The sequence below is a fragment of the Cygnus olor genome, chromosome 2, assembly GCF_009769625.2.
Source record: "Cygnus olor isolate bCygOlo1 chromosome 2, bCygOlo1.pri.v2, whole genome shotgun sequence".
Lineage (NCBI taxonomy): Eukaryota > Metazoa > Chordata > Aves > Anseriformes > Anatidae > Cygnus > Cygnus olor.
The window spans coordinates 32,528,016-32,555,555 of record NC_049170.1 but is presented as its reverse complement, the minus strand read 5'-3'; the positions used below and the strand labels follow the sequence as shown (position 1 = coordinate 32,555,555).

Sequence of the window (27,540 nt, the reverse complement as noted above, 5' to 3'; positions counted from 1 at the left end):
AGGTCTAAAATCTACCCTCCTCATTTAACAAAAACATTCAGAAAAGCTTCCCAGTTTGGGCATATGGTATACGGTCTGGCAATCAGCACAAATAAAGAAATTCTACCGAAAATTTACTATACTACTGATCATACTAATGCTCAGTTTGCAGTGTTAACAATACACTTATGCTATTACTGCAGTGATTGGTAGAGACATTTAAAAGACTTCAATTCCTGGAAAAGTGGGGAGATGTGGGGAGGAACAGAGGGTAAATCTTATACAAAATGCCTGGGGAGATGTAATGGAGGGGTGATATTTTTTTCATGGGAGCAATAGGCTGAGTGGATAGAAGATACAGAAATCCCTTGGAAAAAAGACTTTTACCACAAAATTTTCTAAATTTCTGGGAACTGCAGTTTGCCCAGAAAGGGATTTTTTTTTTCTTTCTTTTTTAAATGAAAAGAAAATGAGCATTTTCTAGAAATCATATTATTCATCAATAGGTCACAGCCATTTGCAAAAGCATATTTTTTGCATGCTGGATTCATCAACATGGTTGTGAATACAAAGCACATGAAGGATTTTTTTTTTTTTTTCTCAGAGGTCTCTACACATTCTCTCTTGCAAATGCTTTCTCTCCTTGTCTTGTATTTCTTTCCATATAGTCACTACTACTTTTAAAGGTATTTTCTGTGTGTGTGGTTTTCTGTCGTATCATTAAATAGAAATTTTACATTTCTGGATAGTCACTATTCTTTTATTATATATTATATTGTCACTATTGAATTAATGATATTCAGAAAATACCTCATATGGTTAATCTGTTTTTTTAGCTCTTCAGAGGTATTCTTTCAGACATATACAGACATATGTCACTTCCTCTTGGTTTTTCCTGATGAAAAACAGACACTCATAGAAAAGAAACATATGGACATTTTCTTACACCCAAACCAAATTAGGAAGCATCTCTGGTCTAAAGCAGAAAGATAGTGATGTTACAGGCAGCAACAGCATCAAACACTTCTGTATTGGTAAATACATGCCTATTTGTCTCATGCTTGCAAGAACTTTGTCATTGGAACTGAGACCATGTTAGTCCATCCCCTTATTCTAGTCTGCATTTAAACAGACCAGCTGGACTTCATTCTGACAGCCAAAAACACAGCATCCCTTATACACCAAGATTTTATATAATACAGAATCAAGTCTTCTCACTTTACCTAAGATGAAGGCCAGTTAATGGAACCCATACTGATACAATTTTAACAGGGGAAATATTTACAGGTAATATGAGGTAACCCAGAAGAGCACTTTTCTATCCCTTCCCCTCCCCCCCCCGCCAACTCCCTCTCCCCCCAACGCACACTGCAAAATTCTCAGAGAAGAAGAAAGAAGGTACTTGTGGGAGTAGGGATGTGCTCCCACTAAAGCAGTAATCTCTGTGTACCACACAGTGTTAGAAACTATAACTTTTTCTTATGCAGTTTCAGCTACTGTTTGGTTAGAAATGTGATCTGCTGTTGGCTTTGGGTAGTTGGGAGGGATACTGACCCTCTTACATTACCCTATCCCTCTCTTCTCATATTAACTTTTGCTCAACAAAATAATGGAAATATGACAGACTCCAAAGACAGAGAAAATTAGATGTCAGTTCTTACATATTAACTGAATTGTATGTGATTAGAAAGACTCAACTGACAAAGAAAAGTACCAGTCCATGTTCAGGGAGTAACATCAGATGGGCTGATATTATAAAATATAAAATACTCTCCTGCATGAAAATTACACCAGCAATGTGAAGTGGAGAGTGAAGTCAAAGAAAGGAGGTAACTAAGGCTTAGGGAAATATAAAGCCCAATACGACATGTTGAGAACAGGAATTTTGTTTCTGATTTCAGTAGAATGATAAAAAAATAGTTATTTATACTGAAAATAAAAAGGAAGGTTTTTGACGTGGGAAAGAACTTTAAATATTAAGGAATCAATGACATAAACAGGAAGTTTAATAAAATATGAAAGTAGCAACGGAAAGTAGCAAATTTCTGAAACAGAAATTGAGATAGTCAAGCAATACAGTGCCAGATTCAGAGAAACTTACAAAAAAAAAAAAAAAAAAAATGACCAATAAATTTTGAGCAAAATAAAAAGTTTTTCTTAAGCATACCTGGAAGGGGGAAAAATAAATAAATAAACAAAGGCACTGAAAAATGAATGTTGAAGAACACCACAGAATTCAGGAATACCTCAGGAATACCCTAACTCCTGTGTAAATGTTTCACAGCATTTTTTTTTTTTTTTTTTTTTTTTGAGCAAGGAAGGAATAGTGAATAGCAAAGCACTTGAAATCTCAACTCGAGAAACAAAACATGGACGTACTGATATACTACAATGTGATTTAATATTTTACTTAAGCTTCCATTGACTGCTAGGAGCCAACACTTCTCCTATTAGATTTTATCTGATGTCTGCAAAAGAAATGTAGTAGGCCTAGATCAATCATACCTCTTTCAGTGGTGCACATGGAAGAAGCCTTTTATTTGTGCAAAGCAATTTACAGCAGAACGGCAATTCAACTCATCCTGAGAGTCATATTGCTACAATGCTAATCCATTTGCCAATACAATCACTTACACCAACCCTTCATGTTGCCAGGACCCCTGAGGAAGGTCAGAGGAAAAATCAAGATGAAGTTTGGGATTTGGGAAGAGCATCTAAAAATTATATTTTGATGTATCTGAATTTGCTTTTCCCCCATGAACTTATGTCTCTGGATTTCTGCTACAAAACTGAACTGCTCACACCTCTTTTAATCGTTTTTGGATCCTATTTGCAGTGATAAATTGGATAGTCTCCTCAACAGCATGAAACAAAAAAGACTTTTTATACCATATGTTACAGTACTAAAACAGAAAGCTGTTTCCCATTATTGGCTGGGCCATCCTCATGTAGTCAGTTGCCTCGGAAACTGAGATTGATTGTAATTTCAAGAAAATGTAAGAATGAACTGAATCGCATAGTTCCCTTTTTCAATGTCTGTCTCAATTTACAATGTTGAAACTAGCAACAAAAACATCCCTAAGCATGGTTTCCACTTCTAGAGTTATTTTTGTTGCACTTATCTCTCAGAGTGACAGTCAAAATAATATAACTGAGATTGGATACATCACAAAATAACAGTGAAGTTTCAGAAAATATCGTAACAAATGTAAGTCAAAAGTACATTCAAATATACTTCATTAAAAAAATAATAAAAAGAAGAAGAAGAAGAAGAAGAAGAAGAAGAAGAAGAAGAAGAAGAAGAAGAAGAAGAAGAAGAAGAAGAAGGAGAAGAAGAAAAAAGAGTACTTCTTCCAGATTTAATATCTGGATCACACAGTACCTAGCTATCATATAATTTAAATTTTACATTGTGTCCAAAAACTTGAACTTTTCTCAAAGCCAAAATATATTTGATAAAACACTCATTTTCCAAGTATTCCACAGCCCCCTTAGAAGTTCATAATCCTTTATCTCTGAAGAATTGAACTTTAATTAGCTTTAATGTGCTTACTGCAAAAAAGAAGGGAGTTACCACTCACTTATGAAATCCTTTTGTCATTTTAAATTCCTTATATAAAATTACCAAAAGAGCTTGTAACTGTGCAAATGACTAGTTCAAAAGCAGCATTTTTCCTGCTGTTATCTTTGGATTACCAACAGTCCCAAAAACTCTGCAAAGACCTTTTTTCTGCTTGAGTTCTTCACTTGCAGTTGCCAACCTTTATTTAAAAACAAGGAATTTTACACCAGCTGAGAAATTTGGCACTCACTTCCAATCTACTCTTTGTTAAAATTACTCTTCCAACATAAAATTGCCAAACCTGTCACAGGGAGTTGTGCAATTACAGTGAATAGGAGGAAGTTTTTATCATTGCTAATACATGGGAGGTGATCCAACAGATTTTTAAGTTGTGGCCCCTTCAAGAAAGGTTAGAAGACTCTTGGCACATAAACAAAAAGAAATTGTCAGCCCTTCAGCATGAACTGCTAAGGAAAAAATTACTTATTAAAATTTGTAATCTTTGTATAGTCTTTCTGTAAGATAGCTCAGTCTTTGGAAGAAAAGAGAAGAAAAGAAAAAGAAAAAGAAAAAGAAAAAGAAAAAGAAAAAGAAAAAAGAAAAGAAAAGAAAAGAAAAGAAAAGAAAAGAAAAGAAAAGAAAAGAAAAGAAAAGAAAAGAAAAGAAAAGAAAAGAAAAGAAAAGAAAAGAAATGAAAAGAAAAGAAAAGAAAAGAAAAGAAAAGAAAAGAAAAGAAAAGAAAAGAAAAGAGAAAAGAAGAAAAGGGAAGGGAAGGGAAGGGAAGGGAAGGGAAGGGAAGGGAAGGGAAGGGAAGGGAAGGGAAGGGAAGGGAAGGGAAGGGAAGGGAAGGGAAGGGAAGGGAAGGGAAGGGAAGGGAAGGGAAGGGAAGGGAAGGGAAGGGAAGGGAAGGGAAGGGAAGGGAAGGGAAGGGAAGGGAAGGGAAGGGAAGGGAAGGGAAGGGAAGGGAAGGGAAGGGAAGGGAAGGGAAGGGAAGGGAAGGGAAGGGAAGGGAAGGGAAGGGAAGGGAAGGGAAGGAAGGAAGGAAGGAAAGGAAAGGAAAGGAAAGGAAAGGAAAGGAAAGGAAAGGAAAGGAAAGGAAAGGAAAGGAAAGGAAAGGAAAGGAAAGGAAAGGAAAGGAAAGGAAAGGAAAGGAAAGGAAAGGAAAGGAAAGGAAAGGACCCTAAGTTACTGTAATATTGAGGATAGCTAGAAAAATTCTGTGTATGTAGTCATCTAAGTTGACTTTGATTTTGCAGTCTTAATTTCAACACTTTGTCTTTTGTGAACGCATAACAATTTAATCAAATATCTAGAATTTGATGTTTTTCTTCTCATTTATTGGGCAATTGACTTCTTTCTTATTGTTAATCCAGCTCTATAAACTTGGCAGATTTTGCCAGTGATTTGCAATGAATTTTCTTATCTAGTGCTAAATAAATCATGTTTTTGATATTACTTACACAGTGTTGCTTTAAAAAGACATCATAGCACAGTAGCACAAATATTTTAAATTTGATGCCATAGCCTTAAAAAAGATAATATTTTTAATTTTATTTTTTCTACTAAAAATCTTGAAATTTAAATTGTAAATCTTGAAATTTAACTCCATTCTCAAGCAGCAGTTGGTGCCCTGAAACCAAGAATTCTGGCAAACTGTCTATCCAAGTGGAAACACAGAGTCAGGAAGGAAATAGTTATCTCTGAAGAGACTTGACTGTGGAATGAGGACTGGTAAAGTCTTACTTGCTATGACAAAAAGAAAGCCAGCTTTCCCACCACCTCATTGCACTGCTTTCTTCACCAAGAAAGCAATGATAGAAATGAGGAGTATCAAAGAGCAAAGAGTACTGAAAAATAAGCTGATCCTGCCAAGGCTGATATTTTCATATTCCCTCTGGCTCTACTCCATTCTCTTTAAATTCCACTGAATCACCAAAGGAGAACTTTGACCTGATCATGGGAAAAAAAATAAAAAATAAATTAAATTAAGAAAAAACAGTGACTAAAACAACAAATGAGAAGTACTCTGCAGCTTACAATCCAAGAAGCATTCCTTTTAGCAAGATTGCTAACTACTGGTAAATAGAGCTCATGTACGTTTTGAAGATATTAGGAAACTACTGCAGTTCTAGAATACTAAGTATTTCTAGAATTCATGCATGAACCATACAGATAAAAAAACATTTAAATTTGAATAAAGTTGAATATGTATATGTTGTTTCATCAGCTACATGGTACACATGCATCTTCCAGTTTGGCTCCATTTCTAATTGCAAGTGGAGCCAAATCCTGATATGCAGTTGCTAGAGAGTTGTGCTCTCTCTAACAGTTCCAAAATTCTCCTTCAATAAGTTGAAACAGTCCATTAGAATTTATTTTAAGTTTTCATGTAAATGTAAATAATGATTTATTGTTAAGGGAACAAAGAATAGTTATCAGACCAGAGTAATAGGAGAAAAAATGGTATTCTTGGACAAATGTATAAAAATATAATGTCCGTTTATGTTGTTATCTATGCATTCTATTTTAGGCTCTGTACAGCGCTTAAAGGAAGTATATACTAACAAAGATTAGACCTCAGGGTGGGAGGGGGTGGGAGTTGAAGTTTGGCTTGTATAAACATGTAAATGTTCTGATGTTTATTTCAATCTTATCTATGCAGGTCACCAATACTATCAGAATATCCTATTATAGAATCTCTGTTTCTAATTCTAAAGTTTTGCCTGAACATTTTTTTAAATCCAGTTGAAGATTTGGTTTATTCTGAAGTTAGACTGAGGGTATAAGTTTCTTCTTTTATTTTATCCAGACTAGTTCCACCATGTCTTGTGTAAATCATTATAGTCTTGTCTCTCTCACTTCATTGGGTTTTTGGCTTCCATCTGTTTTCTCTCATCTTTTCCTCTTCTCTTTCTCATCTACATTCTCTTTCTACTCTGTTTTCTCTCATCTGCTTGCTCATTACTATTAGACGAGCCCTCTGTTTTCCCCTTTACTTCCCAATTATCTCACAGAGATGGAGAATGAATGAGACCTGAGAGCTTCATTCTCAGAGATACTGAACAATTTCATCAAACTAAAACTTCTTTTATTTATTTATTTTTAAAGAAAGTCTTGGATGTCTTCACTAACCTCAGCAAATTACTTTTCTGAATGTTGTGTTTTTATTCCTGGAAGCATTAATTTTAATTAACTAATGGAGACAGTTGATAGAAATGTGCTTTTCTTAGAAATGTGTAATTCCCTAGGGTCCTATCTGTACACAGGTAAGCACAATATCACAGTATGTACTTTACGCTGAAGGGAGGCTGTAAATTTTGTTTCACATTATTATATCTGTTGAAGAACATTCATGAATGTATTCATTTTCATGTTAATATAATTTAATAATGCTGCTGTGGTACAAACAAAAATATGATTATTTAAAAAAAAATAAAAAGACATTCATTTAAAATGTTTTAGAGTCATGGCCCAAATATCTATATTATTCTATTCCTGAAAATGGCTTTACATGGCAGGTTTAATGCTCTGCACATTTACGCCACCGTGGATGTCATAACTCCCTGTTGTGAAGCTATAATCCAGCCACTGATGATTAGGGGTAATCATTAATCCATAAACTGGATTCAGTCACAAACTTCCTGCACGAGTCACTTGAAACTACCTTTCTTTCTTAATAAAGAACAGTTCTTCACAAATGTTCAAAAATTTTACAATAAAGTACTGAACTTGCAGAACTGTGGGTATAGACACACTCATTCTTAGGGCCTTCACAAGATTCTCATGTTTGTGCACTTTGGCTTGTCATCTCTTCAGTGCTTCCTCTGTGATAGACATCCAGAGCTGCAATGCCAAAGGGACTTCGACAAGATCATCACCTCAGCATCTGGTCCATCATTTAAATGTGCACAGGTGCATAATTAACAGAACTACCTATATATTTCTATGTCTCAGGCTTGGGAACACTGGTTGGACACTTAACTGAACTATCAACTTCAGTGAAGTCCAGCTGTGTTGTGTCCCTTTTCCTTGGGACAGTTCCCATTTGCAGGAAAAGGCACTTCCTCCAGATAAACACTCCTGAAGTAGAAAAGCCCTATTTATCTTATGAGATTTACCATTTATACAGCAAAGAGTTGAATCAGTTGAGGCTTTCTTTCCTAACTCTGTCCTTCTGCTTGTGCTGTCCAAGGGGATATTTTCAAGATTTTGAGAACTGGAGGGCCAAATAGTAGGTCCTTGCTCTTCCCAGTGTCAGTGAAGGTGGAAAATCATTGCAAACTCGTGCCCTTTTTTCGTGGAGAAAACTGGAAATTCCAGAGACTTCTACAAATTTGCAGAGGATACAAACGGGATTAAGAGAGGCATTGATTACAGAGTCCCTACCTCTTCTCTCTGATTGTGAAAACTATCCAAGTTTTGAAACAGTCTGGAGAAAGGATCATCCTTCTGCTTACAACAGTGCATTCTCCACTTCATGGTGAAAGGGCAAGTGACAGACGAAATTGGCTGACTTGGATTTTAACAAATAAAATTAGCAGTGTTGTTCCATGTCATTCCACACTCCATGACATATTGTACTCTAATTTTTAAAGCTCAGGTGCTAATGTGCAGCACTGTCAGAGTAAGGGTTGCTACCGAAAGTGGTAATCAGTCCTTTTTGCTTTCAGAGAGGCTCTATTCTGAAGGCTGGCATCTATGCCACAGCCAAGACAGTAATTACAATAGAATGCTGGAGTTATGAACCTGAGTGATTTGGAGTTGCTCTACTTATAAATAGATATTCAGGACAGCATTTTTGGAAGGCAGCCACCAGAGTGTACTCTATTACAGAATAAATCTCACTGAAAAGATGCTCCCTGTCAAACTGGAGATACTTTTAGAAAAGATCAATTACAGAAACCATCACATTTATGTGACTATTTTTACCTCTATCAGTGACACAAACTTATTTCATACACACTGTAATATCCCAGATGAGTTCCCCTAAGAGTTCACACAGATCACAATACCACTGGCTCTTAAATCTAGTGGAGAGGTCTCATTTTTTATAGTACAACAAAGTACAATTAAGGCATGATCTTCCTCCGACAGGTCTCAAATGATCACTTTCAGCTCTATAGGGAATGTATTGAAATTTAGCTATTTAAAAGATCTCTAGCCAATGCTTCAGCTGCTCCGAACTCTCATAAATATTATCAGCTCTAAATTTCTGGAAAGGGTCACTGCTGAGAGGTAGTCCCTTCAGGAGTATATGGTACAACTTGACTAAAGTACAACCTCATCCCAGATTATTATTCTCATGTTTTTAGTCTAAACGCAGCCAACAGTGTTGGCTGTGGAAGGTGCAGTACAAGGATATAACAAAATATGTGCAACCAAAGTGACAAACCTCCCACTTACTTCATCAATAAACTGAAGCGGATACCTTACCTAGGGATGTGACTACGCTGCACACTGCAGCATGAAGCAAAGATGTCTGTGTTAACTTTAAAATGAGTCAGCTGGGATACAGAAAAGCTTTTGCCACAGAGGCACTCAGTTTTGTACAGACTACTTTATATTGCTAAGAAAAGGTAATTTATCTGAGCACAGTGTGTTAGTCCATTTAAAACTTCTCGCAGTCTGAAGGATCAGCTTGGAGATAAACTACTTACAATGTGTTTGTTTACACTTTGACATAGTGCTGTATAAACAAAACCAATTAGCACTGGTATTTCATGATAATTATATCTTCAGGCATTTCACAGGTAGCTTGAAACTGGATGGAGTCCATCTACAATTTCTTTGCAGGTACAGAAGAATAGGCATACTCCAAAAGACTGTTTTAGGACAATATCTCTAATCAGATTGGAACAAAATCCAATTAATTGATTTTTTTCCAGAAGAATGTGAATAATCATTACCTAGAATAGAGATGAGTTTATCCAGAAATGGAATACAAATGCAAATGCAGACTTACACTGTAGGATTCTAAATGTGCACTAAGGATCTAAACACTCATTATATTTCATGGAAACAGAGGATTCAGTTCAATTACCTATGCAAAGCTATCCAGCAGCTTTTGGGATTCAGGGGGATCCCGCTTGGGCACGTGCTGGCATGGTGAAAAGGCGTAGATTTTACAGAGGTCCTGTGCCATTGTTGTCAGCCACACCAGTAAACATCAGCTCCTCCAGCAGTTCTCACATGGCACTGGACACATATGTTCTGAGAACTGAATCAGAGTCCTAGTGGGTGCAGGCATTGAAGACTAGGAAGTCGTTCAAATAACCAGTGTATATCCCTGTTTAAGGGTGATTGACACAGATCTCTCAAGTCAGTTGACTGTATCACCTGGAGCACCACAACAAGAACCTGAACCCCTTACTCACGTGGAGACCCCTACATTGCAGGCACACGGCTGGATGTCTGAACTTGGCCCTGAATTCCTCTCTGTTTATATACTTGCTTTGAATCATAACCTAATGTGAAGTAAGAAGCCAAAAATCACAACTGCATCAATATTATTGAGTACATCAAGCTAAAAACTCCAGCAGAGAAACCATTCTAAGAAACCTTCCACTGATGCTATTCTCCAGCCAGTCTTAAGGAACTGGGGCAGAAAAGGTCTCCTGGGTAGACAGCAGAGGAACTCAACCTTCTTTTTCCAAATATAAGGTCATCTCTTGTCATGTTCAAAGTAGAAAGGACACATGGAAGTGAATCATATCTGTATAATCGAAGTTTTCAACTAAGATCTCAAAACGTAAGACTGCTTCCCACATTTTCCTTTAGGGTACCAGTACAAATTGTTTCTACACAGCAGGCAGAACCTTCTGTTTCCTCTCAATAGCTTGTATGCTGCTGATTTTTCAGTGCAAAAATCATAGTCTAATTTGGGCAGCTAATAATGTTATAATAAATTATAAAAAAATTATCTGAATTTTAGAAAGAATAATAGCATTCATAAGCAGCATGGGCAAGACAGCACTTTGTTAATCCACAATCTTTGCATAACCTAACGTACCACAAATAGTATGGAACTCTAGTTACACAATAGCTTCCATTAAATATAAATTAGTTGTTTTTTAACTGTAAACAAAGTGAATTATTAGTCACTTTTTAAAGATGACTAAGATACCATTAACTGCAAATTCAATGTAATGCTTCATGTTAGACTTACAATAGAATTTCACTCCTATTAAAAATGCTTTAAGCACAATAATAAATAGAATGCAATGGGAATTGTTTTAAATTTTTAAAGAAACATTGAATTTTTGTGTATTTTCCTGTGTTTTATTACAACACTATCAATCACTGCAGTTATTTTGGAATATTGTACATATGAATTAAATTAAAGCACCAGAGCTATTAAGAGAAAAAATGCAACTAAAAGCACCTTGTTTTTTTTTTTTTTTTTTTTTTGTAATCCTACATCTGACCTTGCTAACAAGCAGGTGCAAGACTTCACACTACAACCAAGAACAATAAAGAAGTATGATATCCTCATTTTTCTTCTAATTGTTACTTTCTCTAAATCATGTTAACTCCCATTTGTTTTACGTGATATTCACAATGATTCCTTTTTATTCTTTTCAAGTTTATTGTGGCCACAGAAATAAAAGTGCAATCCTTTGATCTCCCACATCACACACAACTAATCTATGAGAATATAGCAGATGCCATGATATGAGAAATGTATCCCAGCTGAATTCCTCAGTCAAAAGAATTATGTACCTATGGCATCCTCTATGAATGTTCTCTGCAGTGAATTATTCTTACTGTTGTTACTGAGTACAGCAATGAAATGTCACAGCCAAAAAGCCACATGTATTTACCACAGTTAATATTCTTATTAAAATTTCCATTGTTCTTTACCAGTATAGCAGACTGCCTGCCTGAAAGTAATCTATAATTACATATATAGGTAAAGCATCAATTAAATCTTCTTAGTGGCATTTATCTTCCAGTTGCTTTCTTGTTATCAGGTAGTGAAAAAAACATGCAACGTTCAACAAAACACAGCACTATCAAAATGTCTGTCATGGTCACTGCATTTAAAAGTGACTTATTGAACAAAAGTGGTTCAGTTTACCTCTTCCTTACACTTTCTAAAATGATGTACAGAAAGAATAATGAAAAGTAGGATTAAAATCTAGCTTCAAAAAATTTTAACAGACAGATTCACAAAAGGATGATAGCTAATGAAATTATTTATTTATTTATTTATTTATTTTGAATTATTCATTTTAAAGATGCAAGAATTAGGAATTTCACAGAATTATCAAAAGCACTGAGGCCCAGCATTTAGTCTTGGCTCAGGCATTGATTTGCTGTGTGGTCTCTACAGTGACTTGAAAATACACAGAACAACACCATTACATCAGATAATGGCCACTTTATGAATTTTGTGTTAGGCTTTCCTTTTTAAAATTGCAGATTTACAAGCAATTGTAACTAAGCTCTAAGGTGGAAATTATGAAACTCTATAGCCCTCAGCTCCCACATAAAAAAGACACTTTTAATAATAATTGTTGTACCAACTTAAAAACACTGTTGGAAACCTTGGAAATAAGTGACTTAAGCATCCAGGGAATTTTTTCTTGCAATAAAATGCTTCCTCAGTCACTATCCCCTGCTTGACTTATACAACCCACCTAAGCTTAAACAACGTTTGTAGACAGATGTGCAAAGGTCAGATTAAATCACCAGTAGATTTTATAATCCTGTTACTTCTGTTGAAGACATCATTAGGCATATGTGCAAGGTATGAATTAAATCACTAATAGATTATATAATCCTACTTTTCCTAATTTCCACAAAATGTGGTGAATGTAGCTGAAGGTACAGTCAGACACAGGTCATGGACACTTACACCCTCCCCTGCCTTCTCACTGTCACATCATTGCAGCTCATGGTTATGCTACTTCTGCTCAGAAAAATAACCTTTTTGTTTTTTAATTTATCAAAACATCAAATGTTCTGTACAGTTTTGTTAGGAGATTCTGACTGTATCTTACCTAAGGAAATCTTTCTTCAGAGTACAGTGTTTACTGCAATAAGAAGTAAAAGTTTCATTCACAGCAGTAGTAGTTCAAACCACCTCTTAAGAACCATGGTATCAAAAGGGAAGATTTTGTCATTATATAAAGTTATAAAAAAAAAAAGAGAGCAAACAAAATCTACTGTTTAATAAAGAACAGAACATCTGCAAATCTGGAAATACTGCTTATAGAAGTTCTCACACTCTCATGCAGTGACACCTACACTATTATTTTCTCACAAAACTACCTTTTGTATTAGAAGGGAAATCATTGTTTTCTGATAATTGTAATGAATTATGATTATTTCCAAAGATATTTTCTCCTGGCTTTGTGCTAATAAAATATGCAAGATATAACTAGCTCCCTGTGATGCTGGCCATGAGTTTAACAGGTTAAAATTTCACAAAATGTTGATAAAAGTATTAAAACCTGCTGCTTTTCTTTAAAGCGTATAACCAATTTGTCATTCTACTAACATAAAACATGTTAAAATGACAGGGCATATGAAAGGGAAGAAAAACAAGAAGCCTTCAGGCTTCTTAAATAGGAGTCCTTTGTGTTAAAAAATCTTCAGCTATACAGACATAAAATTTGCATTATAGCATATATATTATTTATAAAATAATACAAGGTGGAACTATATCAAATTATAGAAGCCTTCTTTGTGAAACTGTTGCCTTAAGGAAAGAGCTCAATACTCTGCAGAATGTATCTTTGTGACATTTCTAATTTTTGTGAAGGAATCCAAGACATTTTCAAGCTATTAAGAAAAGCAGAAATATTAGCTCCATAAAAACAACAACAACAAAGTAAATAACAAATAAATAAATAAATAAATAAATAAATAAATAAATGTAATGCTCACATAGTAGATAGCAACAGAATTGATTTTTCAGTCTTTTCTAAACTTCCTCCCAAGTTCATGGAAATAAAGTTTGTGTATCTTGATCTGAACTTCACAGTTTGAGCCTCACCAGCAAGTAATATTCATCAATATTTCTTTTATTATGTGCTAGTGTTGGTAATATGGAATCTGGCCCAAATTGGCCTATGTTATACACTTTCATTAGTCTCAGGAGGCCCAATCCTGCAAACATTAATGCACATGTGTAACTTTACTGAGGTTAGTAGCCTGACTGACTTAGGAACGTAGAGTTAACGTAAACATATTCAGCCACGCATCTAAGCATTTGCAGCAACTGTCCCAGGTTTTCCAACAGCAGTCTTCCCAGGGACTTCAGTGGCCTCAGATACTGACTCCTGAAACCTGATAGACGTCCCTCCCACTATAGAGTGTCCAGATCTGAAAACTCATTCATGCACATGAGTTCGTTCAGCTTCTTTTTTTTCCAGCAGCACCACCAGCTGGAGCAGCTAAAGAGATTAGGACCAAACTCTGAAAGTAATTATCCTGAAGAGAATAACTCGCAACTAACATTGCTAAAATACCTCAACTGTTGCTTGCTGTTACAGTATTTCACAGGAGCCCTTCTGTTTTTGCAGAGCACATTACAAGTTACTCTCAAGATATCAGGCTGGCTGCAAGGAGTCAGTTCTGTAGGGTGTCAGGTCTGCAAACACACCATAGGGGTTTCCTCACTTATTCCCACTTCAAAGAAGAATTAAGAACAATTTCTCTTTATTACAGACTTTAACTAGATTTCTTTCCCCTGTGATGATTAATTAGGCGTTTGTTACAATTTGCCTTCTTTCCACCTCTAAGAATAAATGTCCCCTTCTGCTAATCAGACACAAACAAAATGTTTTGAAAAGTAATCGCTTGCTAAAAAAAAATGGAAATTGGGCTTCTGTGTTGTGAGGAATGTACACACATAGCACAGTGAAATTTAACACGGGTAAATGATCTGACTACCTCAAAGTGAAGTTTTTGCCTTCCTACAGTGGCCTTTCACCCTGCCCTTTCCTCCAATCTGAGGAGAGCTGATGTTGATGGAACATATAATGGCTCCTTTCCTGTGTAGTAAAGTCAGCAATAAAGCTCAGTAATTAAGGTGACCGGGGAGGCCCAGCCCAGCAGGCTAGTGGTGTGGCGAACACTTTCAGAACTTCAAACAATATCAAAGTCACTGAAAAACGGGCCTAGTTCAGGACTGGTTTGAATTAAGCCTCACTTCCACACGCACTTTTCAAATCCAAGCTCAAACAAGAAAGCCAAGGCCTTCTGGATTTCATTAGAGCCAATTATCTTATCTGTTTCATCTCAGGCCTGACCCTAAGGCTGGCAAACAGCTATTCAATGCGTTTGTGTGGTTGTTTGAGAAAGCCTCTAGCCAGCCAATGGCCTGAGGAACTGCTAATTAAAACACAGTTGCCCCCTGCCTCTAGTGATTAAATATTTTCAAGCTTTTGTAAATAATTTTTCCATTCTTTGCCCCAAGCCTCAGAGGTCCAATATATGCAGTAATTTACTTAGTTTGTCAAAGAATGCTGCTGGAAATAAAACTATAATAGAAACTTAGGAAACTCTTATATCTTGCTTAACTCCTGCAAGTGACATTCTACAAGCTTGCAAAACATGTATACTGTTTCTTATGTAATTAAGCTTTAATAACCTTATTGTGTTTGAAGTGATGCAGTGTACAGCAGGCCCTACATTTTGTTGATAAGCATCATGTTTCCTCAGATGTCAACAAGATATGCATGCTCATGGGCTTAATGAGATCACGGACACTGCAGAAGTGATACTGAGCAGTATGTGTGTTCCTGAGATGGATGAACAGGAGTGGATCATACTTTCCAGAGCCTGTTTCGAGAAGAACTGAATCCTACCAGTAGCATATCCGTATGTTTCAGTGGAACAAGAACAGTTCCAGAATACAGGTCTATATTACAGTTTCCCAAATAAAATCAGGACATTCATATAACAGACAAAGAAAGGCATGTCTTCCATCTGGGGTAGAGGTCTTGATCCCTCCATCTCCCCCCTTTCTAGACCTGCAAAGACACTCCTTCTCTGCATCAGATCTGGGGACCTGGAGGGAGGCCTAGTTCCAGCCTTGGTCCCAGTAACTCCACTCCCTTGTATGATCGCATCTGTCACATGCAGCCACTGCCACCAGTACTGGGGGTGTGTACTTCTCATGCAACATGATGGGGAGAGAAACACCCTATCTCCTCCCCTCATTCTAGTAGCTAGAGTGGGCATTACATACAAAACACACCCCAAATTAACCTTTTAACTGTTTAAATCTTACTATTATCCTTAATAATAATAAATATATTTGTATTAGTACATTACATTGAAGCCACTGTTATGAACAACAACCCCATTGTATTAGACTGCAAAGAAAAAGCAAAAAGATGACTCATGTCTATACATTTTGGGGAACTATAGGCAAAAGCTAGAAAAAGTGGACAGATTTTCTTAGAGGTCATCTTAGCAGTAGAGGAATTCAATTACTGTCTAGTTTTGTGGGAGGCAATATAGCAAAATAGAACACTAATAAAAGATTTCAAGGAGGCTTCATAATTGTTTATGAGAATACCCTACAAGCATTATCACCAAAAAAGCAGAAAACCTGTACATTGTATAACAATCTCAAATATGAACCTCATAGCATTCTGAGAAGGACATTAAATAAGAAAAAAAAATGGCATCAGCTTAAAAATCACTAGCTGCTGAGAATGGTAGCATATTCTTTATTTCACACACATGCTACAGAAAGAATTTGCAAAATTTAGACATTGCTGGGTTGCGACTTCCAACAGAGAAGGTCAAAGTTAACAAGAATTTATCTGGGTGACAGTCAGAAAGATGGTTTTACCTGTAGAGAGTGGCAGTATTGCTACTCCTGACTTGGGAGTAAAACTTTGGCAAGTTTGAGCTTGAACTAAAGACAGACTTCCTCAATTAATTTATCATGGTTACTTTAAATTTTCAAGATGCATATAAGAGACATACTCAATACAGGGACAAAGACCTGAAGTAACTGGCTGACAAAGAATAACTGAATTTGCATATTGGACGTACTCTCCTCTAGACAGACGCAAAGAAGTAGGAGAAGGCACCAAGACCAAAAGCATAATAGCAGGGAACAAATGAAGAAAGCTGAAGGAAGGAAATGTTTACTCCTCAAAAGCACATGTAGAAAAAGTGACTCAAAATGTTGGGTAAAGGCCAGGGTCTACCAAGCATGGGAGCCAGAGAAGGATGAATTTTCAAGACAAAGATCATCAAGGTTAATAAAAGTGGATAATACTCGGGCTAGGGAAGATAAGGATGAAATATAGACTTTGAGCTTCGGGCTAGGAGGAGTTTATGTCAAGAATGGTTTCAGAGGAAAGGAAGGCTGAGATTGTGTTCTGAAGAAGGTCTAGAACTGAACTGTATGACAGGCTGCGATCTGGACACTCAGCAGTCTTGAGGACAGAGAAGGAGAAAGGAGAGAGGGTGATAGAGAGTTTAACAGTGGTTTTTCTTTTAGTGAAATATGATTGTATCACTTGCGACAATAGCCTATTATGAGGGGAATGAGAGGTTAAATAGATGAATAAGGGAAGATAAAAGTTTTTGTCTGAGTTAGATCAGAAGATGAAAAAGAATGAGGCCCCTGGTGCCAAGTAAAAGAGTTAGAGAAGAAAAGATGAGTAGCAACTTTGTGATCAGAGGCAGAGGACAGAGCTATGGGAGGGGAAGGGGAGTTGTGGCTGCTCTGAAGAATTTGATGAGTGGTTGAATGAATGACTCCAAGAAAGAAATGTGAAAGAAAAAGGGTGGGAGGAATTTTTAAAGAATGTACTGTTAATATATGTCTAATCACTAAAACACTATTGCTTGAATAGTCTGGTAAGACAAATGTTTACTGAATCAGTCCTTACTTCAGGGAAGCAAAACAGAAGAGAACTTATTTCTAATGCATTGAAGTCATTAAACTTGCTTTGCAGAAGCATAAAAGGCAATATTAATTTTTTTTTTTTTTCAGTGATTTTTTTCACAGGGGCCAATGACTGAACTTGACACAGAGCAAGTCAAAATTAACTAGAACACTCATCCACTGCATGTTTTTACTTTTGGGGCAGCTTCTTAGCAGTGGTCTACCTGATGGTACAGTGTGTGCAAATTAAATCACTCCCTTCTTGATCAGAAGGAAATCACAGAGACTTTGAGCTGTTACAAAGTTGACATTTCTCTTTTTTTTTTTACTTTGTTTGTTACAGTTTCTTACAAGAATTGTATTGAAAAATACGGGAAACCTGTTTAAACAATTTTTCTTTGTAGAAGAAAGTGAGGTAAATGAACAGATAGCAAATTGTCATTTTTGGATCCAAGGGAAACGTGTTCCATAGAGAGTTCATCATATATTGAATGAAGTAGATGTTAATAAAGCATGGGGATTGAGAAATCCCTGTCACACAGGAATTGAAGCACTTGCAGAGATTTAACAATAGTTTCTTAATCTGTAAACTTCTTGATTGGTAATAGGGAGGCAATTAGTCTCCACTCTCCTGTCAGCCTAATAATTCATGATTGGAAGTGTAACTTTTTCATGAAATGTACCCTTTTACTACAACAGAATATTTTTGTAGGTGTAAATCCCTGATATTTTTCAGAGGGAGACCTTTTTTAGAGTAAGGATAAAAATAAATTCCAAATAGCCTGACAGCAAAGGCATTAACTTCAGATGCAAGTCCCTGATTTGTAAGAACCAGGAAAGAAAAATTTTTTTCTATCATTCAGAGATGAGATTTTTCACCAAAGTTTTTGTTGTTGTTGTTGTCATTTTTATTTGTTTGTTTCTTTCTAGAGTAATGTCCTCACCATGAGGCTAGAGATTAACATTGTCACGAAAGGGTTTGAAACACACTTAGTTGTTTTCTTGGAAGCTTTCAAATAGTTTTGGTTTTGTTTCAGTGTAGAAGAAAATCACATGTCAAAACCACGGACAGTTGCTACTTACTGGAACTGCTGTCTTTAGTCAGCTCTACTTAGTAATGCACACCCAGCACAAGAGGGAAAAAGCAGCAAAGACCAGTGAATTTACTGATGGGGAGAAAAGAAACAAACAAGCTGCATCTTTCCTTCAGCACTCCACCTTATATAATCTGACACGCATGTACACTGTAACATGACATAGGAGAAATGCTAAGCAGCTTACCAACAGTCCAGGCGTAGCTATTTTCAGTCTGTTTATAATGTGCTGTAAATTGCTTGGTTTCATTTTTCATTAATTTTTGGTACACTTGCAATTTTGGTAACTTTATTTTGACACCTGATATCAATATGTGTCTAGAAAGATTGTGGTAGGCAAACATATGAATCAGGTAATGAAATACTTTAAAAGCTTGGTTTGTTTCAAGCCATGGCAATTAATGACAGTGCTTGTATATAATCGGAAAGATTTGGTTGCTTAATTACGTTAAATGTAGTCAAAGTATCTAGGATCATATCTTGCCACGTTTACTCCATGAACAGCCTTTGCTTTTTTAATGGTGACTCTTGCAAGAAGTTACTATTGAGTATAAGTAACAACATTACATTTTAGCCGTGAATTATGCTGATGTGCAGAACTGAGAGGTGCATTAACTAATGCAGTTGATGATTGATTCAATTTTAAACCCTGACCCTAGTAGAAGTAAAATTGAGTATATGTGATCACAGAACATAGACTTCCCTTTTCATGAAAAAATACACAAATATGCCAAACATGGTAAATTACTCTACGACTGAGCTGTTTTCTTATATTGCCTGTAAGAAACAATTCATATCTAGGAGCCTGAAGTTTGATAGATTCCCTCACACTGAGTAACAATCCATTCTTCAAGAAGCTGCATTGATTTAATGGGATTACTGGTGGCCCAAGCAGTACTGCTAACACCACATAATCATGAGTCATAGACCTCCCTGAACTTTTTCATTAGATATCTTTTTTTTTGAGACATACATGTTTTCTTAGTTTCAAACATTTCTTATGCAAGACTGAGAGCTGACTTTAAAAAGTAATAAAATACTCAGAGTTGGGGCTCCAACAACATCCAGTAACATGAAACCTCATAAGATCTTGCAGCACTGAGCAGAGTGCTACTCAGCATAATTCAGGATTTCAAAATCTGGGTCTTGCCAGATTTTTCTATTTTTCTTTGGAATTACTGGAGCTTTATTTACTAGAATATATTTTCTATGAAAAAGAGTTGTTCCTTTTATTCAATTACTTTCCAGCAAAGTGTACAGGTACAAAAATCATTAAAACAATAAACAAACAAACAAACAAAAAAACACCTCCAAGGAGTTATTGATGCAAAAACATGAGAACATCTATAAGCACAGACGTGCCCCAGAGGTATCCACACAAACTTATACAGAGACACAGGTGCGTGAGCACACACACAACCTCACAATACCTCTTTGCAATCCGGCTTATGTTTGAAAGGAGGAAAATAAAATCTTCAGTTTCTTTTTCGTCTTGAAGTATTAAAAGAAGAATAGTGGAGGTCTCATTAGCTAAGCTGGCTAAAGAAGGCATGAATAAGAACTGTGTAGCTGAAAGGCCTCTGTTTCTGCTGTTCTTGAAACAACACTCCTGTCTGATTCTGGATAATGGGCTTTTAATAAAAATATCCACCAAAGGAAAACAATTAAACAATACATAAAGCACCAGGGTGCAATCTAGTGGTTCTGTTACAGTCTGGAGCTGTTCCAGCAGAGAACATGTGGATATTTTTTACAGGCTACAGTGTAGTTCTCAAAAGTTATTATAAAGCAACAAAATTTAAATTGGGGCTGGACATCTACACAATTGCTCAGTGTTGCTGTAGGACTTTTAATTTAGACCTGAAATTTATCTCCATTTAAATACCACAGATATTTTGACTGTTAACACAAAAATATCTTCTGTAATCGTGCTGCTTTTTAATTCTTCCAGGATGTTTCTGGTGGTATTTCTCACCTTTCCATCAAAGTATTTGACAATGTGGCAATTCTTTATCCATACACTTCTGTTCTTTCATCTTTCTGGCTTGAAAAAAAAATTGAAAAATATTTCTACTGGAGAAGAGCTCAGGTACTTTTTGGTACTTTTAAACTACAGGCCATGTACAGCTTGGGGTTTTAATCAAATGGTTTTTAACCTGAACCACATAAACCTGACACATGCCATATTTTATTATCCTTTCTCCTCCACCCCCTACTCTGCCATGTCAATAAAAGAAACTCTGCATCTGTAGAAAAGTAAGCCGACACTAATTAATTTCTGTAATGAAAGGTTTCATTTCTGTAGTTCCAGTGAATGAAAGGAGCGTCATACGTAGTTTTAAACATCCTGGTACAGTAAAGGTGAAAATTTAGGGTAGTTTGGTGAGAAGAAGTTAGATTTTCCAAATAAAAATAAACGAGTAGAAAGAACAAGAGGTTGCAGGATATAAACAGTGTTGCCAGGTCTAGTTTTATGGTGAACTCTGAAGTATAACAAAATGTTGAAAAGCTGTTTATGCCAGTGTTTCAAATGCTTTTAACTCTGCTTCTCAGTTTCCCAAGGACTCTCTCCTTATCCCCACAATACTCATCTGAATGCTGAGAATATTTGTCAAGAAACAAGGCAAAAGCATGATAACTTACTATTATTACAAAAATAAATATATATATATATATCACACAAAGCCACAAATTCTCAGGACTATTAAGCATTTACATACGAATGTTATACTCCAGGCAGATTTAAAAAAAATAATATTCCAAGCAAACTTCTACCTTCTTCAAACTTCTTCAAAAGGAACTGCTCAGGCACTTTTAAGTCATCTCTTTTTTTTGGCTGTTTGGTGTACCTTTCTTTGAATACTGCTGAGACATTTTCTATGGCAGAAGGGAAAAGAAAGATCTCTTGTTGAAATGCTCATCTTATAACAATGCTCAGAAGCAGTGGACAAAATCAGAAATGAGCAACTGATTGCAACTCTGACTTACAACTCTGCAGAATGCTGTGGATGACTGCAAAGTATATGCATATGTACAGAAACCATCACATAGATTTTCTAGAGCTTCCATAACTGTGTTCTGTTTAGTTATATTTTTCTGCATTATGCTCATGACCATGCAGAAGGATTGTGGGTAATTAGCACTCTTCAAAATGTCCATCTGCATTTGGGTAAATCATTACTGGACTCTTGTACATATGACTCAGAGATTCTGACTTCCTCTTTATGAAGTGAAGTGCTGAACGCATTGCTGTCAGCAAATAGACAAGAAATAACAATCACTGGGGCAATCCAGTGATTACAAATTAATTACCAGTTATTAAAAGTTAAATATTGGGAAATATATATATTTTTTCCATTAGTAAAGATAAACATGGAATTTTGCTAGTCTCAGGCCATTAACAACGGAGTTCAACGTAACAATGGATAACAGAATAGATTAAGGTTCTGAAGATCTTAGTTCTTTCTGTCTGCTTTTATTGACTCATGAAGCAGAGCAGCTAATTTGGCTTTTTCATTTCTCCTCCCATATTTTTGCCCTTTTATCTCATTGCACTGCAAGTTCTTGAATAAGAATCTGACCTTAATGCAGTTTTTAGACCTAGCCTACTATAATATAAACTCAGCAGCAGCCTCTGGACATTGTAGTCATAAAAATAATAGCATTAAGCTATGAATACCTAGAATTGCTGTTTAGTAGAACTTTCTTCTCAAAAACTATTTTTTGTGGAAATCATTTAACATTATAACAATATAGCACTGTTCTGTGACTCACTGTAAATAAAGCTAGGTACAGCTAAGAAAACTTGATTTTTGTCTCCTACATTCTTTTGTTCTGTTTATCAGTAACCAGGGTTTCTATTCAGTCAAAGAGAGATACTGTATTGCAGAAGAGTGATGTCAAATAAAGCCATAATAGTATTCAAAATAGTATAAATTGGTGGTTCGCCCTCATGTGGTGTATTAAGCTCTTTTCTAGAAGAGTTTCAGAGGTGAGCAATTAAAATCATTAGGCAATTAGATGATTTTCTAAATAAAGAGAGATTGAAAAGACCAGAAATACTGACTTTTAAGAGAAGAAAAATAACAAGGGATATGACACAGGGAATGCAAATGCATTTAAAATAATAAATATGCACAAGCAAGAGTGTGCACTTCATCTACAAATGTAGCACACAAACATATGGACTTCTAATGAAATTGGAATATTAGAGATCTGAGCTAAAAAATTGAATTTTTGTTTTTCAGGCACACATACATAAGACCAGGAAGCTCAATACCAACAGATTAAATGAATACAGAATCTTAACAGATACACAAAACTGATTAAGGTAGTTGTTTCCAATGCTTTAGCAAACAAAAAATTATGAAAGTAAATTTAAGGTAAAATTAAAGCAATGCATACAAATGGATACTATCTATGTGTAACTACATGAAACAGCATAGGTAAAGCATATCAATATTTTCTTTAAGTTTTCTCTTTAGGATATATGTGTGAATTTGTAACTTAAAAACTCAAAACAAACCAACCAAATAAACAAAGACATTACCTACACCAAAACAGAGCTAGCAAGGAGAATATATTTGAAAAAGAACAAAATTGTACTTTAAAAATTTTTCATTTGAAATGTCAAAATGGAATGTCATCAGACCAGGAAATATAAAACTAAGACCAAAAAAGAGTCAGTATACATCAATGCAATCTCTCAAAAAACTTAATTATGCACTGTAAGATGATAAGACTACAATGAATATTTCTAAATGTTTTTGATAAGAGATTGGACTACAGTGAGTTTTAAACATTTATTTTCTTCCAAAACAAACACTGTAAAAGATTGAAGATTATCTGTATATCTTTATTTTCTTTCATTTTTACACTTTTACATTTTTTCATACCTGTTTTCAAGTATGACTTTAATTTTGAATTCTCTTTTTTTAAAATGATTCTTTTGAGGTAATTATAAATTTTGTGCTGTATTTAAAATTAAATCATAGATATAGAAGTTCATCCCTAACTCGGCCTTAATGTCACCCATGTCTTTTGAATTTGCTCACCTTATTAAATTAAAATCATACACATGGCTGCTAAAAATCAAACTCAAAGATAATATTATCATGAGCTACTTCTAATGATTCCAAGAAACACACATACACACATTTCATTTTATGTATGCTTTTATGGCCAGGTTCACTGACATGCTGTGGGTGTTTTATGCTACTCTGGAGTAGAGAGCAAAGCAGCCAGAGCATACTGGCTGGTTAAGCTAAATTTACAGCTCCTTTGTTGAACAAAAGCAGTGCAAAGCAGTCGGAAGGCACACCCCAGTTTCCTTCTGTCTCTTGCTTCTCCCTCACTCTTCTTAACCCTCACATTTGTTTCCATTTCCTCCTGCGTCTGCTATATTTTGCTCTACAGAAACACATCTCTCATGTCCTCTGTAAGCTAAGTACATATATGTACATGTGCACATGTACAACACAGACCTGCTACCTCCTTTACTGAGCACATCTGGTATAATGCATAGCTTATGAAAGTAATTATTTGAACATTAGTAGTTGACCATCGCTCTTGTTTTTTCTATAGCTGTTGGCAGAAGACAGTGGATCACATTCTCATAAACTTGAGTGTAGAATCATCTTCTTAGAAAATAGCCACCATCTTCTATTGTTTTCAAAGAGATTAAATCAATTTTTAAATAGGTGGAAGTAAATGATGAAATATAGCTCACTAGAGATGAAGGCCTTAAGAATAATGGAAAAGAGCTGTGGGGTTTTTTTTTGATATCAGGGGAAAAGAAGTTGTGGCTGCCCTTCAGGAAAAGGGCATTCTTTCAAGGAATTTTGTATATAAAACAGTTTCTTAACTATGACAAAAACAAGCAAAACTTTTCTGGCAAAATTAAGGGGTATATTGATTTGATTTTTGCACCTCTTTTTCATTCTGCAGAAACTTCTTACTCCTACATTTTCTACTACCTCCTTGTAGTTAACATGATCAAACATATTTTCCTACTAGAAATAGAAAATAAATGGCAGGAAAAAGACTTTTTTTATACACAAGGGTTGTCTTCATCTTCAAACTGGTTCCAGCCATTTAAATTCGATTTGGCACTACAAGGAGTTAGTTTAAAAAATACAGTAAAGACTCTTCATGTAGCACAGAAAGCAAAATGGCAGACACAAACAAGCACCATAATTTCTTTAGCTTCCCACTAGCATCCCACTGGAGCCACTCACTCAGCATGATGTTGAAGTGATTACTCTGTGTTATGCATCTAACTCATCTTCAACTGTTCTGCATTTTTACACAGGGAAGTTGCTTTTTCCAGAAAAGATAGAAATATTTTCTAGGACAATTTGGAGGAAGAGAGTGAGGTGAAATCTCATTCAGTCACAACTGGATTAGCTTAAAATAGATCTATGCAGCTGAAAATCACAAATATTCAGATAGCTGCATCTATATATAGATGTGTGTATGTGTATGTAAATGCTCGTACAGTTCTACATATATTCTGCCCTAGGAACTATATAAATGATATCAACTACATCATCATATATAATACCTGATTATATGCAAAACTCTAGAAGCAAACAAAAGGACTTGGTCTCTATTTCTGTGGACATTATCATTCAGAAGGATCTCTGCTGTGAAATTTGACAGTCAATCAAGCAGTAATGAGTTACCTAGTGTCAGGGTTGCTGACACTTCAAATATGTGCTTAGTGCAATTCTAGGAAGAAACTAGGGCTCCGCCAGTGAGAAAATAAAGGTTATGCGTACCCCCTTGGAGACTGTTAGATGATTTTAATGCAAATTTCTCAGCTCCTAAGGACTCAGAGAATTAGGCTGTCGAAGCTGCCAAAAGCAGGAAGCCTCAGCTGTTCTCCAACTCAGTTCCATCTGTCTGCAAACTTACTGACACCCTGGTTATGTTGGAGAGGAATTTCACCAACACGCTCTCTTGCCTTTGCTAGGGACTGAATCCTACATGTCCTCTCTCCCTGCTAGGGAGTAGGTATGAAGAGAAAATCTCTCCATTTTGTCCCTTCATATTTTTCTTCTCAAAACTGAGGATATCCAACATTTTCCCTGTCACTTGTTTAGGAACAGTTTCATAACTCTGTCTCTAAAATCAGTTTGAGAAAATATCAAGCTTGTTTTCCTATCTACAAAACTCACTGTATATTTTCATAAAAACTGACCTGTTGCAGGTCACAACTCCTAAGCAACAGCCGACTTTATGACTTTTTAACCAAGTCTTCTATTAATTTTCTTCAAGTTTCTACCTTCCTTTCTACCTATGGCAAAAGGACTGAACCGTGGATCTCTCGTTCCTGGCCAGTGTCTCACAATTCTGTCCTGGCCAAACTGAGAATGCAGGTTACATCATCTATGACATTTTGGATCATAGCAGGGTTAGATTCTGGTTTGAAGATTAAGCGCCTCATCATTAGGAGTGGTAAACCTATCTACCATTCAGACCAGATCCACAAAAAATGGTTTATCCTACACGATTTATAGATCTTTGTGTCCACCCTTCAGAGTTCCATGCACTTTGCTTCACTGAGGCCCATGCAAAACTTCCCTAACAGGCATACTACACAACAGTAAGCATTAAATTTGGCACAAAGACTGTGCCTGGGCAAAAAGGAGCTTACGATGTAAGGAAACATTTTCTGGTTTTCCAGCTCTTTCGGAGAAAAGGAAAACAACAGTATCTATTGTAATGAGTCAACAGCATTCTATTTCTACAAAACAAAGAAACAAAAAAAAGTAGCAGTTGACTATTTAAGATAATGACCCTTGCCCACATTAATCACAACATGAACTGGATGCATTTAAAATTATTTAAATTTAAAATTATTTAAAATTATTAACATTTAAAATGCATTAAGTTTTGAACCATCAGCAATTCTTTTAAGAGAGAGCCTAATCATTACCTTGAATTTATCTGCTTTAAAGAAAAAGCATAATTAAGCACTTATTTTAGTGGTATATCTGCAAATGATTAGTCGTTGTGTGGTAGCTTACATGAATTTTATTTTCCTGAATAGTGCACATGCAAAACAGCAGACTGAAATTCCCTTTAACTCTGAGGCAAAGTAATATGTACAACAGTGGTATTAGTTGCTCCAAAATGTTTATGAATGTGCTTAAACTACAATGGCAAAGAACATTTTTGAAAAGGTATTCTTAAGCCCAGGTACTTGCTGTCAGGATAGAAGGGGTGCCAATTGTGGTTGTAGTCTCACTTATTTGAGTCTTCTGTTCAATGAGTTGAGAGCACCATTCTCCACAGTACTAAGATGTCCACATTACCTATATCATTATTGGGATAGGTCAGATACAAACCAGGAATTTTGGGCTGATCATACCAAACATTAGTATCAGATACCAATACCGGTGATTTGAACCATCCAGTTCATAAAATCTCAACAAAGAATACGACAGATCTTGGTAAGAGCCCAAGGGAATACTGAAGTATAGAAGATTTGAAGCATGTCACTGATTATTTGTTTAGACTCTTTTTACGTACAGACAAATGTTGTAAATAAAATTCAACCCTTTTTCACAATAACAGTGTAACACTGTGAATGTGTTGGGCCACTCTGTGTGCAGGTCCAGGGTTTGGACTTTCAATTCAGGTGTGTTATTTATCAGATCCTTGGCATATTATTTAATTGACTAAACAGGAGTGCTTCAGAAAAAAAGCAAAAATGAGTTTATACTTTTTGTGATGTATTTTGAATAGAATATAGGTCAAAAGCTATAGAAGGTAAATGCACTACTTCTTGGAGGTGATCAAATAGATGTGCTGTCTCATTGCCTTTCCTTCACATCATCTTTCACTAAATGAAACCTCATTTCAGACGTAGTATTTGCCCACTCTTGAGAGGCCAGTGTCCACTAAACCCTTCCACTGGACTGCTCAACAATGAGGTGAAACAATGCATGTAAGACGGGACTACTGGAAGACTAAAAGTATGTTTCAAACTGGCTCTATCTCCTCTGGTTCCATGAAAATAAGACTAAAGATTATGATGC

General features: G+C 35.8%; 1 protein-coding gene across 12 annotated transcripts in view; it reads right to left on the bottom strand.

Annotated features, from left to right (window-relative positions):
* HDAC9 (histone deacetylase 9) overlaps positions 1-27,540 on the bottom strand; it is a 480,477-nt gene that overhangs the window by 72,177 nt on the left and 380,760 nt on the right. The gene's annotated exons all lie outside the window — the stretch shown is intronic.